The sequence below is a fragment of the Cetorhinus maximus genome, chromosome 1, assembly GCF_964194155.1.
Source record: "Cetorhinus maximus chromosome 1, sCetMax3.hap1.1, whole genome shotgun sequence".
NCBI lineage: Eukaryota > Metazoa > Chordata > Chondrichthyes > Lamniformes > Cetorhinidae > Cetorhinus > Cetorhinus maximus.
The window spans coordinates 136,034,301-136,048,027 of record NC_135879.1 but is presented as its reverse complement, the minus strand read 5'-3'; positions in this window follow the sequence as shown (position 1 = coordinate 136,048,027).

Here is a 13,727-nt window from a genome sequence, read left to right as displayed (position 1 = left end):
TTGAGTGGAGCACGCGGTTGTGGGTGGTCGATCTTCGTGGAGGGCTGCGGTTGTGGCCTTGTTGTCTTCGGTTGAGCCTGCCACCCCCAGATCTTCTTGCTTAAACTCTGTTTCAACTGCTCCCAACTGCTCACTGCCCTGTGTCAGCTTTCCAAACTGCTCACCCTTCTGCTAGCTGGTTTCTCTCTCTCTCTCCCTCGTAACAGACTGGCCAGTTATACTGTCTTTCGAATTTCTTATCAGAATCCAAATCAAGGTTAGTTCTTTGTTTGACTTTGGTGGGCTTCCTTAGATGATTGTATGTCTCGTTGTTTTTAATGGGCTCGCATGATGTTTATCATTGTCTTCCTGCCTAGTAAACTAACTTTGAACTGAAAGCCATTGTATGTGTGGAGTATTGATGGGTTCGCATAATTGAATTGATTGTGAGCGATTATTTATGCAAGATTTTGATGGGCTTCAGTTTCGTGTGAGGTGAAGTCATTCTCTGGGTTGATTGTATTAAAGGGAAGAATGCATATTCTGTCTCCTCTCATTGTCTGGTTTCAGGTAAAACAATCCACACTGTACTCAATAAGCCCAGGCATGTGCAGCCCCAGGCCTTCATGGACCCAACCTCCTGTCTGCAGGGTTTTACACTTAACTCAGCAGTTTAAAAGTCCAAAAGTCATATCCTTGTTGATGATATGAAAAATGTGGGAATTTTGAGAACCCTTCAGTTGTCATAATACAATAGATGATAATGAGCCAGATTTTGCTGTATCAGGCAGCATCAGCTGTTAGTTAAACTTTCCCTGAAATCTTTAGCTCAAAATTTTTTTGCTAATTGAGTTGCTGGAAGTGTTAGCTGATAATGGTGTAGCAAGGAAGCAGAGCATCTAGGAGCTGAATGAACGGGGCAAATCTACAGGGATACCTCCTTAAACAATGAGATTTAAGGTTAGGGGAATAAACATAGGAAAGACTGAGAAAGCAAGTGAATTAAAGGGAGATGGTGGCGTAGTGGTAATGTTGCTGAATTTATAATCCAGACTAATGCTCAGGGGACATGGGTTAAAATCCCATCGTGGCAGCAGGTGGAATTTGAGTTCAGTGAATAAATCTGGAATATAAGGAACAGGAGCTCCTCGTGCCTGCTCAGCCATTCAATAAGATCATGGCTGATCTTCTTGTGTTTTGATTCCCATCTAACCCCGATAACACTTGATTCCCTTACCTAACAAGAATCTATCTAACTCTGCCTTAAAAATATTCAATATAAAGCTAGTCTCAGTGATGGGGACCATGAAAGTATCATCGATTATCATAAAAACCCACCTGGTTTACTAATGTCCCTACGGGGAGGAAACCTGGTGTCCTTACCTGGTCTGGCCTACATGTGACTGCGGACCCAGAGCAATGTGGTTGACTTTTAACAGCCCTCTGAAATAGCCGAGCAAACCACTCGGCTCAAGGGCATTTAGGAGTGAGAAAAAATACTTGCCTTGCCAGCGACCCGCACCCCATGAAAGAATTTTTAAAAAATCAATGTGAAATCAGGTATGGTGAGAGAAAAAAAGTTTGGGCGAAAAGAGAAAGGAAAAGTAAGAAAAAAAAGTAACATTTTAGATTCCTAAAACCTCCTGAAAAATCCAAAACCTAAAGGAATGAACTTGGGTTAATGATAAAGGAATGAGAGGTTGATTGGCAATCAAGAATACTTATCACATTGTTACATAAGTTGTGATGACAAGACTTAAATTACTGTGGTGAATTTATCAGGAAATTAATGCACAAATATAATAAGTTCCTTGGAATATGGGAAAGCGAAGGGTGAAATGTCACTTTCCCGAAAATAATGGCAGAATGGTGCTTCTCAGACAGCAAATTTGGATATTCATACTTAGCCAAGCATCTGCTTCTCGCTTGAAGTTGCTGTACCTTTTACTCATAAATGTCAGTGAGCACTAATAGCCTTGCCTTTATTTGACAGCAATTTTTTCCTGATAAATTGTATTGGATGTCACATTGATCACAGTAAATAGAATGGAACGGATGTTAGCTTCCAAGTTGCACAAAAAGTTTATGGCCCTCCATATCCATGGATGTTTTTCAGTTGTGACATTATAACTTAATCAGAAATGTGATGGAAACCTCAAAGTTCTGGCCTACTAAGGATGCTCTCTTGATATGCACCAACGGTTGCTGAAGGTATTGTACCATTTGCCTTGGAGTTACCATAACATGCCTGAGATCACAGTCGAGTTAATTCCATTATGTGCGGTTTTCTGCTCAGCAGCATCAGCAGTCTGAAGTCTACTACGGAGTTTGTGGTCACTTCTTTGGACTCAGCAGTCAGGACCAAATATGGAAGCTTTCGTGGAAGTTCTGACAGATCCTGTTTTGTGTCAAATTAGATTATGGGTTATTTTGTGGGCCTTGCATCTACAATATTCTGAGACAGAGGTAAAAGTTCTGTGAATCAGGTTAAACTAACAGTTGGGTCATTGTTAGTTTTATAGATAGGAAGAAGTCACTACCATCTATGGCCTGTTGCTCTAGGATGCTTTCCATCAGACCAGAAAAGCTGGAATTTAATGGTCTTGGCGGTGGACCCATCAATCGGTTGGAGAACTGGTCGCAACCCTACTGTGACCATTTTCAGTAGCACTGATGGGATTAAATCCCAATCAGGCAGTCTATGGCCTGCCGTCCAAGGGTTCCTGGGTTCTGCAGGGTAGATGTCCTGCCTTTGAGGGCTATCAGCTAGTTGAAGGCCGGCCACTCATCGGTAGTAGTGCCATTGGGAACGGTGACCACAGCTGGTACCCCACAAGGGAAAAACAGTTTGGACCAGTACTCTTATTTCCCAGTTTTTATTGGTGTTCCATTTTAAGGTTACAAGACCAGTTTGGATCAGTATTCTTATTTCCCAGTTTTTAATGTTTATTTCTTTCTGAGTCTGCAGTCAGTCCTAGGAGGAGAATTGTTGCTGGAGCCCAGCAGGGGCTCAGCAGGGCCAGTCTTGCAGGCCCTGGTGAGGGGTGGGAGGAGGGTCGGTCTGAAGGGTGGACAGTGATCAGGAGCATTTAATTCTACCCGTTAACTTTTTCTGTCTCAACAGATGCTGCCTGACCTAGTAATTTTTATGTTCTTAGAACTGAAAATTGATTTTTTTTAGACTTAAGGCTAAAATTAAAACAGGCTTCTGGCATTTGTTCTCATCTCTGCACTCCAGAAATTCTGCACTTCAAATGAGAAACATTTTCCTCAATTGGTTCAGGGATGAAACTTACGAGGGGTGAAATCAGGAAGCCCTTTTTCCATATAAAAGTTAATGGAAACTGGGAAACTCTTCAAAAGGCTGTGGATGCTGAGTCAATTGGAGGTACCTGAGAATAACAATTCCATATTATTAACTGTAACACAGGTTTTAACCAATTAAATCATTCCATCACTTACAAGAGAATTTATGGTAGCAAACCCTGAGAAAATTCATAAGGGGCAACAGTTAAATAAGAAAATGTTTTATTTAAGTTTGGGTCCTGCACTTCTTGCAGGACCAGTTCTTGCTTATCAATCCCCCTGGGCATTTCACTTGTCACACACTGAATTCGCAAAGCACAACATGGCAGGAAGGCCTTGCATTTAAAGATCACAGATTGCTTCCTACTCTTACTCCATAGGCCCCATCAGATACCAGTCCCCCAAAGATGGCTAAGAACTGTCCAATCTTGACCATTCTTACCTCCCTCCAGCCTGAGGCCTGATTTCCCATCCTTCCTCACTTATTGACGGCCTGAGGCCTGCACACTGGTTTTCAAGTGAGCCTCGACTTTGACAAAAAGGCGGGGTCCTCATTATGCCTTAACAATTTGGGTCTTTTAATTTGGTTAGAACCTTAATGCTATTCCAGGAAAGTACAGTGTGGCACCTGCTGAGTACTAGATCCATTCACTACACATAGCAGGAAACAGACAGAACCAGAGTCCCTCAACATTTCTACCGGAGGCTAATCTGATAAAATAACACTTTAGATGGCATTTTCTGGACAGGATGACCATAGTTGTTTTTCCTGTCCCTGAAGAGAGTAAAAAAAATGTAAAAGTAATTGTTTATATCAGGGGAGTCACAAATGCATTATTTGCAGGGGGCAACATGTTTGTCACTGTTTCTATGGGAAAGAGATATAAGCTGGCCAAAATGTAGAGCAAAAAGTGTTTTACAAACAATGGATTACTTTGAAGCACAATTACACTTATCATGCCTGCTAGTATGGAGGCCAAGTTGCTGACAGCAAGCTCTCACAAACAGCAAATGAATGAGTGATCAGATATTCTGCTTTTGGGAATGTGGCTGAGGGAGGAATGTTAGTCAAGTTAAGGTGGCCAGATGTCCCAGTTTATCCAGGACAATCCTAGTTTTCACTGAACGCCCCGTTGTTCCAATGGTTTTCTCCAGATTGTTCAAATGTCTGAGTTTTCAGTCCCTTCCCCTTTAACCCACCCCACACATTCCATTTCATATCCATCGGTAGCATACCCAGGACAGTCAAACATAAGAACAGATTCCTTATAAATTGTAAATCCTTAAAAGGGCTGGACTGACATTCAGAAATCGACCAGTTAGTGGGCCCGTAAAAAAAAATTTGGCTGGTAGGTCATGTGAGGGGGCTTCATCCAATCAGAGGGAATGATGGGCTCACGGATAGTTATAAAGGCATGCTATGAGAAAATGGAAGGGGAAAAGTAGGAGGTTGCCCTGTGCTTTGAATCATATTTTACTGTTGCTGGGTTTAAATGGATTATCACTGAGGGCCTTGGGCTTCCTGCGAGTCTATGGCATTGGGAAGTGGGTGAATACTGTTAGGAACCAGAGAGTTTAAATAAGTTATATTTGTGTTTGTGGGTGTTAGGAATGAAGTTTAATATGTATTTCTTCAATATGTATTAAGAAAAGGGGAATTTGAGTTTCAGTTTTATTTAAAAGATGGCTGCATTTTAATGAAGTTTACAACTCTTGAAAGGGAGTTAAAACAAATACAAGGTAGAAAAAAACAGTGCTGTTGCCTAGCAGTAGGGTCCCGAGAGAGAGGACACCTACACACATGCGCACACACACACATACATACACACACACACAAACAATTGCCAGCAGAAGCAGCACAGGAGGCCAGACAGATAGCAAGTCCCAAGCTAAAGCTTAAACCAGCTGCCAGGAAAAGGAGGGAGCTGCAGGAAGCAGGTTTCCCTAAAGGACAGAAGAGGGGTTCCGAGAAGACCTTCTAGTCAAAGGGAATGAACAGGAAGCTGGAAAATGTCTTGTTAAGGGAAGTTAAGTGTGAGGAGCAGAGAAAGGCTCTAAGCTTAAAGGGAGAAGCTGCAGGATGCAGATTTAAAGCAATATAGGCTTACGAGAAGCCAAAAGATCCAAGGAGATAGCTGAAGGTCTGTAACTCTTTATTATGGGCATGTGAAGCAGTAGTGTTCTGTTGGCATGACTGAGCATTTGAGAGAGAGTGCATAGAATGAAGCTTGAATGCACGTGGTGATCCAGGGGAGAGGGACATCAGAAGGAAAGTTCGAAATCCTAGAGGTGGACCCTTGTGGAAGGTGTCTGAGAGAAAGGTTCAGGAGAAGATTCCAAAGTCAGTTCTTCAAGAGTGGAGATTGGAAACCCTCGGGTGAAAGACAGAGTTCAATGAGACTGGTTGGCTCATGGTGTGACCAGCGTCTGAGGAGAGATCCATAGCATCTGTTTGAGGTGGCACCTGTCACTTGGTTCCAGAGTGTGATGAGCCTGACCACAGGTTGCCTATTGATTTACATGGACTGTGTACTTTCTGTGAACGATAGAGTATAAGATAGCTTTTGTAACTTGTGTTATGCTTGCGAATCTGTATATTTCTGTCAAGGTATAGTTGTGGGTGAAGGGGTATTGTAATATAGTTAATCTTTTCCTGTTTATAAATGTTTTATTCTTTTGTTAAAAGTTCATTAGATTCCTGTGACTCTGGTCAGTAGCCACTGTCCACGTTCCTAAACAAAAAAAAGTTAGGATCTATCAAGCCGGGTTTCACTCTGGGATCTGGCTTTCCAGTAGTAACATCACCTGGGATCATAACAGTATTGACTGATGGATTGAGTGAGTCAGAGGCGATAAACAGGGATCCAGGCTCTGCCTAGGTGCTCAGTGGTTGCCACAGTCTTGCGTCAGCCATTTCTTGTCTTTCAGTATTTCATTCACCGCTGGCTAGGTGAGTTGTTCCACAGGATGTTCTGTGCTGTGTATGTCCTGTGTATGAGGCCAGCTTGTTATTACTGCCAATACCTACTGATTTAAGCGTTGGCTGCAGCAATGATAATGAGGGATATCATTGGATTTCACCAAAAGGTAAAGGCTGACCGAGGTGGGATTCCCGCACAGGCTTTTTATTGAAAGCAGCCCATGCAAGCTGGACCCTTGGGTTTTCATTGAGTTGAAATTTGTTCTAAAGTCTATCGAATCTTCAGTTTGAAATAATAGTTTAAAGGCTCCCAGTTTTACTTATCATGTGCACCACATAATTTTTCTCTGTTAACTGTCTTCAATAATTGGGTGCCTTAAGAGTGTTGCCAACTCTGGTTGAACATATACCGGGGCCAGAATTTTGATGTTGGCATGCTGGGATGTCGGGCCTGCATCCTGACATCAGCCCACGTCATTTAGATATTACATTCAGTGGGCGTGCGCCGGAAGCAGCTGCGGGTCAGCCAAACTGTCAGCAGCCTATTAAGGCCATTAAAAAACCAATTAGCGTAGTTACCTTAAGGTTGACAGGCAGGCGAAGAGCCCAAGCAGCCTTTGTGTTTTCCAGGAAACCTCATCCATGGGCGGGATGAGGTTTCCTGAAGGTCTAATAATATCAATAAATAAATTCTGCTAAATTGACAAGCATGTCCTAGCTCATGTGACATTGTCACATGAGGGGATATGTGTAAATAATTTTTATCTTTATTAGAAAATTTCAATATGTACTTAATCTCCCTGAGGCAGCTCTTTCACGCATAGCGCAGGGCCCCGGCTCTCCCTCTTCCCCCCACCAGCACAGGTAGCGCTGAGCGCTGCTACTGGCCGTGCATCACGCTGGGTGGACCTTAATTGGCCTGCCCATGTAAAATGTCGGCGTGGAGCTGATCGTGGGCGGCCGGCCTGCCCGACATTCAGAAAATTCAGGCAGTAAAGAAGGCAAATGGTATGTTGGCCTTCATAGCGATAAGATTTGACAGGAGCAGGGATGTCTTGCTGCAATTATACAGGGCCTTGGTGAGACCACACCTGGAATATTGCGTGCAGTTTTGGTCTCCTTATCTGAGGAAGGATGTTCTTGCTATAGAGGGATTGCAGCGAAGGTTTACCTGACTGATTCCTGGGATGGCGGGACTGACATATGAGGAGAGATTGAGTCGGTTAGGATTATATTCGCTGGAGTTCAGAAGAATGAGGGGGGATCTCATAGAAACCTATAGAATTCTAACAGGACTAGACAGGATAGATTCAGGAAGGATGTTCCTGATGGTGGGGGAGTCCAGAACCAGGGGTCACAGTCTGAGGATACGGGGTAGGCCATTTAGGACTGAGATGAGGAGAAATTTCTTCACCCAGAGAGTGGTGAGCCTGTGGAATTCGCTACCACAGAAAGTAGTTGAGGCCAAAACATTGTATGTTTTCAAGAAGGAGTTAGATACAGCTCTTGAGGCGAAAGGGATCAAAGGGTATGGGGAGAAAGCGGGAGCAGGTTATTGAGTTGGATGATCAGCCATGATCATAATGAATGGCGGAGCAGGCTCGAAGGGCCGAATGGCCTAGTCTTGCTCCTATTTACTATGTCTAAATTCTCCCCCGGGAGATGTCATATGTCATCACATCACTTCCTACTTTCAACTGCTCCTCTCCTAGACTGCTGCCATTGGTCACCCAAAATGTCAATCATCACAGAGACTCACCTTCCCAAGGCTTTTCAATGTGTTCTGGTTTTGATTTTGAAAATCTGGTCACCCTAAGTCAGGGCACTATGAAAGATCTCTGCTTTTCCATTAAGTAATGTGGGACTTTGATAACCATGTGAACATGTGGACCATGTCTCACTTTTGACACCTCATCTGAAGGAAATCACCTATGAAAGCACAGAGCAATAATTTCTTGCTCCCTTACCCTTGCAGAGAAGTGTCTGCCTGGATTTATGCTTAAAATCCCATTTTAGGCTCAAACCCAAATCAGAACCAAGGTTACTAACAATGAAGCCAAGCTGATACTGCTCGGGACAGTGATTGCTACAGTATTCCCATTGTTGAGGAATGGAAAATCTATCCAAGGGCTTACAGAAATCAGTTTTGTATGAACACCGCCTTGCAATTGAAATTTTGAGAGTCTTTTTTATATTTATCGTTAGAATTTGTCTGAGTCCTGTAGTTAATCATATCTCGATGTGATCACCGGAATTGGAATTTGTATCAACATGCTTATTGGCCAGAACAATGGGAGTAGTAACTACAGCAGACATGTTGGCTACATCCCACATCAGTTGCGAGTATCTGGTATTGGCCAGAACAATGGAAATATCCAAGCAGTAACAATTAACTATTTGAGATTGTCTAGATCATCTTGTACCTTTTGTGATATTAACTGCTTAACAGTTAAACCATCAAGATGGCCATCATCTCAGTTCTGGAGGTTGGACAAGGAGGAACTCGCTTCAATATCTGGGTATCATGTGAAATAACTCACAAACAAAGGGAAAAATATATCAGGGAGCAGCCCTCTAAGGTCAGAACTCACAGGACAGTCAGAAGTTCAATATCTACAGAGGCCAAGTTTGATCACCTTGGGTCTTCAAGAAACCAAGTTGTATGAATTTATTCTAAGACTGTATTAGTTATTATGCTATTGGTGTCTGAGTAATAAAATTGCATTTGGACAATACATTTCAGCCTGAATCACAAGGAATTATTTAACTGTGTTTAAATATTTCTAAACGTTTAGTTAAAACTTTACCCATTTATATCAAAACATTTAGCGAGAAATTATGAATGACCATGTAATGACCTATTTCACATCTGATTCCTATACCTCAATTCATGCTAGAAATATACAAATCTGAACACTGAATGAGGATAGAAGTTGGATGTTTGTAATGTTCCTTTTGTCAAATAGTCTGCTGACAAACTGTCAGGGTACATGTATAACAACCACTTGGACAAGGTAGGTCACTGGCACCTGTGAAACCATACTGATCAAAAGAGTGAACACCTTCAAAAGAAGAGGCTGGGATAGCAGAACATTGTTGGAACAAGAATAATGTAAAGCATTTAAAGTATAACTGAAAATTAAAGATCAGTCACTCTTTGTTTTTATAGTTTCACAAGGCAGATAAAAATGAAAGTGGGCATATGACAAGGTCAGTCGACAGATACAGATAAAAAGAGGCCATTACAAGATCATAAAACAAATACAGGTAAAAGGAGGCCGTGATAAAATCAAAAGACAGATACCAGTGAAAAAGGCCATTACAATTTTACATGATAAATGTGCATGAAGGAGGCAATTCAGCCCATCTTAGTTCATTCACCCATAAATGATCGTCAGATAATTCATGTCATGTAGCAGATCTTGAATTAATTTAAAACTTTTCCTTCTGCTACTGTACCATAAATAATTGACTGAGTGTTGACAGCCCTTTGTGAAATAATATTCTTCTTGGCATCTGTCCTTTTTTTATTTTTTACCAGTTTTCTCCTTTTCCCCTTTGTTCTTCTGTTTTCATATATAGTGAAGTGATGTTCCAGATTTACCATATCTGAGCTATTTTCATACAGTTGCTGATTTTCCTTTGGACCTAACTCCAAGGGCAGAATTTTACATCCCGTGGGCGGATGCACGCCTGACCCAATCTGGCGTAAAATTGCGTGAGATGACGTCGGGCGAGGGTCTGGAAGTCACCACGCACTCACATGATATTTCGCTTGGCGGGCGCGCGCAAAAGTCGGAAGCGCACCCGCTGACAATTAAGCGGGCAATTAAGTCCATTAACAGCACAATTGTCTGTGATATTTTGTGGCTTGTCCAACCTTATGGTTGGCGGACGGGCGAATCAGTCAGGCGGTCTTTACATTTTTCATCAAACCTCATTCAAGTGTGGGATGAAATTTCGTTAAGAAATAAAATAAAAATAAATATCTGTGGATAGCATTTTTATGAGGTATGCTTTCAGGTGCTCAATTGTGATGCATGGACATTTTGTTGCAGCTTTTTACAGCTTTATTTCATTATTTGCAGGTCTACAGCTCCCTGAAGCAGCTGTCGGCCTTCAGGAAGCTCTCTCGCAGCGCTCACCTGTGCCCGCGCTGACGTCGTCGCCTGCCCTCTTCCCACCCCTACCCTGGCAGCGCTGAGCTTTCCAGCATGCTTTTCATGCTGGCTGGCCGTTAATTGGTCAGTCAGCGTGAAATCATGGTCAGGGGCTGATTGCGATCAAGGGTCCGTTTCCTCACCACTCCCGGGCCCGCCGACCGTGTGCGCCTGACAACCGAAAAATTCAGGCCCAATGTGGTCAAAATCCTGAATCTGCGCCGTAATTGGTTGAAATAGGGATGCAATATAATGGTGGAAGGTGTGTGGTGGTTGGGATTGGGGTCAGGGGGAGGGGCGGTGGCAGGGATACAGGACAGTCCTATTTTTGGTTCCAGACTGAACACAAAGCACATGCCTTGCATTTTCACTCAAGGTTTTACTTTTGCCATAAAGTGCAAAATGCAAGCCAGTATTGCCAGGAATTATTCGCTTTATATTGTTATTGTGCATTGGACATTTGTAAATTTACAAATGAACTAGTCCGCTCTAGGGAATAAAAATCCATCTACGAGCTAAAGGTGGCCATTTACTATGTTTGTAAAGTGATATCTCATATCCACTAATGGGAGGAAGCTTAACCACAACAGATGACGATGAATAACTTGACCAAATTTAGAGTTGTCAGTGCTATCAATTTCAGTGCCAAGAACAGTGGAACAAAAGTAGGATCGGATAAGAACAACTCAAACTGCCTTCTCACACTTGCTCAAAACCTGATCTGTGTGGAGCCTATACTGCAGCCATTTAAAAAATAGGCTAATACTGCCTCTGAAGCTGCCTGGCTTCATAGCCATGGAATAGAAAAGAAGTTTTAAACATACATTAAAATACCATTGAATATATAAAATGGATATTAAAACAATGTATGCGCTGACTTGGAAAAATCAGTGGCACATCAGAGGGGTACAGCAGATCTGCTATGCCAAAGGAGAATTTTAACCACAAGGAGCATGTGGGATTGGGTGGGGGTGGGGGTGGGGGATGAAAAACAGGAAATATGTGAGCATATGGTAGCCAGCACCAACTCGTCTACTTCCATATTAGGGTTCCCTTCAGGAGAGGCGGACTGCCTATTTGCTAATTGCTCAATTGGAGCAATATTTCAACTGATTTTCAAATTTAGTGGAACATCTGCTAACTTCATAACACTTGCCAATGAAAGCAAGGTGAAAACACAAAGGAGATTGAGGGGGCTGATTAAAATTCCTGAAAACACTGCAATACTCAGTCCTCACAGCTGCTTTCTTGTCTACCCTTGGGAAAGGGTTTGTTCCCAGTACTTTTGTTGAGAGTTTACATTCTACACTTGAGTTTTTCTGAATCACAGCAGCATGGGTGCCACTTTGGCTGTCTTAGCAATGTGACCAGAAACAGCAGCAGCAGCAGCAGCAACTGCCAGATGTTCAGACTGTTCACTGACAACTCTAAATTTGGTCAGATGCATCTGGACATCAGAGAGGGCAATAGCTTGCAGGAGAAATTACCCCTGATGCAAAGTCTACCAGCAGATGTTGAGTTTCCTGGGCATGTTGGAACAGTTTCAAGAGCCTCAACTTGTTGCATCAAGTGTGTGGTAATCTGATGTGTAATATACCTTTAAGAAGAATGTTGTAATGGAAGATCACATTATCTTAGTATCCAATAGCAGAGTAGTACGGGCTACCTCTGTACTCAGTAGTCTATAGTTAGAGTCTGTAGTGTAGAGATAGGGTTTGAGTTGAAAGCACACAAGTTTAGCTGCTGAATACCTTTTTTTATGTTTTTGGTTATCAGGTTTGCTTTGTCCGGTGAACGGTAGCCGCAACCTTTGATACTAATACATTAGTTGGTGCTTGAAACAATATAGGCAAAGAGACTGATTAACTGAACAAACACTGGTGGTTTATTGAAACTAAGAACAGAGCACTAACACCATGTGTGCTTCTTCAATCACCTCCAGCTCTAGACTTATAGTTACCCAAGCTGTGTAGCAATTGGTCAATACAGTCACATGGTTAACTAACTATATTCTCTTAAAGGTACATAGCACTCCATTTTACCACATCCCTCCCTGAAAGTACAATTGACAAGCATCACAACATCCAATATTATTTACATGAATAATTATTTACAAGTTAAGTCTCTCAGGAGGATTCCTCGGACGTGTCGAGCGTCGTAGCTCAACAGCCTCGGCTGGTTTTTCCGAGGCCCCTTCTCAGGGGTCAACTGTCCACCAGGCTCTTCGGTGGAAGTGGGCAAGTTTGTGTCTTTGGCTTTCTCAGGTCCAAGAGGCCCCATCGGTACTTCCAAATCGTGTGGCATTTCTTCCACATGCGGTACAGACTCAAACGCAAATGATGATGGCATTCCTTCTTGTAGGACTGTCTCTCTTCTCCAGAGATGATTCACGTGCCATCTAACTATTCCGATACATTATAGGAGAGAGGTCCTGTCACGGCACTCACTTCACCGAATAGCCAATTGGGCCCATCTCCAAAGTTCTTCACGAGAACTGTGTCTCCCACTGTGAAATTTCTTTCATGATTATGGCCATCATGTCCAGCATTCTGGGCCTCTTGACTTCTCTCCACCCTCCCCATTAAATTCGGCCTGATAAGAGTTAGATGGGTGCGGAGACGTCTCTTATTAGTAATTCAGCGGGGGCATTATGGGTGGTCGTGTGTGGCATCAATCGGTATGCGAACAGGAACCATGACAATCTGGTGCTGATCGAATCCTTGTCCAGCTTTTTCATCCCAGACTTAAAAGTTTGGATCGCCCACTCAGCCAAACCATTAGAGGCAGGGTGGTGAGGTGAGGTTTTGATATAAGTCATTCTGTTGAGGGTTGTAAATCTGTGGAACTCCCCACTGGTAAATGCAGTCCAGTTGTCTGATACAAATACCTCTAGTAACCCGTGCACTGCAAAACACAGTCGCAGGCGATCTATGGTGGCAGCAGACATGGGTGACTGGACTTTGCAGACATCCATCCACTTGGAGTGGGTATCTATTAGAAAAAGAAGGGCACCACATAGTCGATGTGGCCATCCCGGCCATTTCCAGAGGCGCAATAGAGCTAAAGGGAGTAGCTTTTGTACCTGCTGGCATTGAGGACAACTTTTGACTAGGGTTTCCATGTCCGAGTCCATCCCTGGTCACCACAAGTAGCTGCGTGCGAGCACCTTCATCCTACTAATGCCAGGGTGAACGCTATGTAATTCAGCCAGTAATGGCATTCGCCCTCTCGGGGGCACGATAACCCATGCTCCCCAGAGCAATATGCCACCCTGGCAGGTGAGCTCATATCTGCAATTGAAATAGGGCTTCATGGCATGAGACTTTGGCTCGCCTGACCATCCATTCAAGACCTGCTCCCAG